The sequence below is a fragment of the Rhinopithecus roxellana genome, chromosome 21 (genome assembly GCF_007565055.1).
Source record: "Rhinopithecus roxellana isolate Shanxi Qingling chromosome 21, ASM756505v1, whole genome shotgun sequence".
In the NCBI taxonomy this organism is placed as follows: domain Eukaryota; kingdom Metazoa; phylum Chordata; class Mammalia; order Primates; family Cercopithecidae; genus Rhinopithecus; species Rhinopithecus roxellana.
In genome coordinates this window covers 17,217,218-17,219,978 of record NC_044569.1, presented here as the reverse complement: position 1 = coordinate 17,219,978, position 2,761 = coordinate 17,217,218, and the positions used below count along the sequence as shown (strand labels likewise).

General features: G+C 44.6%; 1 pseudogene; it reads right to left on the bottom strand.

Annotated features, from left to right (window-relative positions):
- Nucleotides 1-1,455: 1,455 nt before the first annotated feature.
- On the bottom strand, nucleotides 1,456-2,495 carry LOC104661880 (annotated as a pseudogene).
- Nucleotides 2,496-2,761: the final 266 nt, after the last annotated feature.

Below are 2,761 nucleotides of genomic sequence, written 5' to 3'. Positions count from 1 at the left end.
CAGCTACTTGGGAGGCTGAGGTGGAAGAATTGCTTGAACCCTGGAAGTGGAGGTTGCAGTGAGCTGAGATCACACCACTGCACTCCAGCCTGGGTGACAGAATGAGAACCTCTCTCCCTCAAAAAAAAAAAAAAGAAAGAAAGAAAGAAAAGAAAAAGAAAAAGAAAAAAGAAAGAAAAGAAAAGAAAATATGTATTTTCCCCTTGTTCTTGTCTGATTGATAGCTTAGCTTCACTGAGCAGAAAACCCTAGAAGGACTATGATTTTTCTCTCAGCACTTTGGACAGAGTCAATGTTCTGTCTTCTGGTCTATTGTTGCTTTGTAGGAATTTATCTCTTTGCTGTGGCTGCAACTTCAGATGCTGTCTTTGTCTTTTGGGTTTCTATGGTTGCATACACTGTGCCCATCATGGATTTATTTTTATGTGTCGTGCTCAGGACTGTGTTTCCTAAAGTTGAGAATTCATGATTTTCCTTAATTCTTAAAAATTCGAATGTTATCTTTGCCCTGTTTTCTCTATTTTCTCCCTCTGGGATTGATTTGAACAGTTAGTCCTGGTCGAGTTTCCCGCTTTTCATTCCCTTTCTTTGTCTCCTCCATGCCTTGTGGACGTCCTCTTTAGGTCTGTTTTCCAGACCCCTCTTCAGATGTGTCTCAACTGAAGCTCCCAGTCCCTGAGTGTTGAAATTCAATCATTAATGTTTTATTTCATGTTAGCTTTGATACTTTTTCAACTTGCCTAATATCATGTTCTTTTCTTATGTCTTTAATTACTTATTTAATTTCTTCATTTCAACATTTGTTTTATGTTTGTTTGTTTGTTTGAGACGGAGTCTCACTCTGTTGCCCAGGCTGGGTGTCACGATCTCGGCTCACTGCAACCTCTGCCTCCCGGATTCAAGCGATTCTCCTGCATCAGCCTCCTGAGTAGCTGGGATTACAGGTGCCCACCACCACACCTGGCTAATTTTTGTATTTTAGTAGAAACAGGGTTTCACCGTGTTGGCCAGGCTGGTCTTAAACTCCTGACCTCAAGTGATCCGCTTATAATGCAAGAACTAACATTTACGCACTTGTTCATTTCCCCACTGTAGACTCAGTAAAAATGGAGTCTGTTGCAAAAACAAACTTGAATTTGTCCATCCTCTCGACCCAGTCCCCAGGTTTGTATGCAGGCCCTGTCAGTCCCAGCTGAACTAACGGGGACAGCCAGTCAGTCAGCATGATCTGGTTAGACCCACTGAGTGTCTGCAGTGCTTTGATGAGGATGCTCTCTTTAATACCAAACATGGAAGTCCTTCTTAGGAAAGCAGACAACCACGTATGGTTTCAGACCAAGATCCCTGGGCAGCCCCGCCAGCCCACGATCCAAGAGTCCCATGGGGCACTGGCACCAACCCCAGGGGTCTCAGGGACAATGAGTGTTGGGTGCTGTTGCACTCATGGTTGAGGAATCACAGCTTGTCATAGATCATTTCCAGAAACTGTGCATAGATGTCTGGGATGCATTCCCTTCTAGGGTTGAATAGGAATTTGTAGTAGCCACTGTCTGCACAAATCACAGTGACTGCATTTGGCTCTGCTCCAAGGGCACAAATGCATGGAGAGCCCAAGGGAACCTGAAACTTGGAGAAACCCCTTTGGAACTAAAGGATTTTGGAAGGAAACTAGCTGACACCAAGTTGGACTGTTCATTCCTTTCTGGGTCCTCAGCTGCAAAAATGTACACTGTGCTGTGGTCACTGGATATGCAAATGAAGGACACATCTTGATTGAAGCTAATGCAGAAAACATTAGCTGCTTGAGATCCTCTTCATAGTTCCTGGATTAAATGTCCTGATGACGTATCAAATATTCTTATAAGCGTCCCCTTTTCAGGTGTGGTTGCAATTCTTTTCCCTGCAGGTTAAGTGTGATGCAGCTCAGGATGCCCTCGGGAGCGGGAATGTCCACAGGTGGCTTCTCAGTGCTGGCCTGGTCCACGAGCTGCACATGGCCTGTGTGCCTGCCTGGCAAGGCCAGAAGAGAGTTGTTGCTATTAGGACAGAGGACACAGCAGCCTTTAGGGTTACAGGAGGTTTCAAAGATGTACAGCTGATGGGGGTTCTGTGTGAGTGTGAACACCTTAATCATGGAGTCCAAAACAATCACAATTCTATCTCACTGCAATTTAACTGCCTTGATTTCTGTAGCAAATCCTATTTCATTAACAGTCTCCTTTTTCAGTCATCTCAGATCATCACTTTGTTGGGAAGGTATTTTGGTTTTTTTCCACCAACAACTAAAGCTAAATAGTTGCAGCAAAATAACATTTCATTGTGACCAACTCTTCCTCCTAGAAATTTTTGTTTCTCTTTTTCTTTTAATGGATTGGTGTTATAGACTCAGAATCCGTTTTCCATCCCGCAAGCAAGGCAGCCGTGGTCCTGGCTGTAGAGCAGCTGGTGTAGAGCAGCTAGTTACTGTGGGAGTTACATGGTAAGAGGATCATGGCGCCACTGGGCTGGCCCACCCATTCTCAGCGAGCTGGCTGGGGAGGCTGGCTGGCTGCTCCCACCATGCAGGTGCTAAGGCCACCCCAGGAATGGAAGTTTTATAGTATTCTCTTTATGAAGACAACTTTCTCTCAAGCCTGAGCACCACTTGCCCTGAACAAACGTGTTTGCCTTTATCATCTGGAAATTGTGAATTTAGTGGCTGTATGTTTCCCCCTTTTGAAGATACCAGCATGCTCAGATTCAAATTTTAGGTCCACCTCTG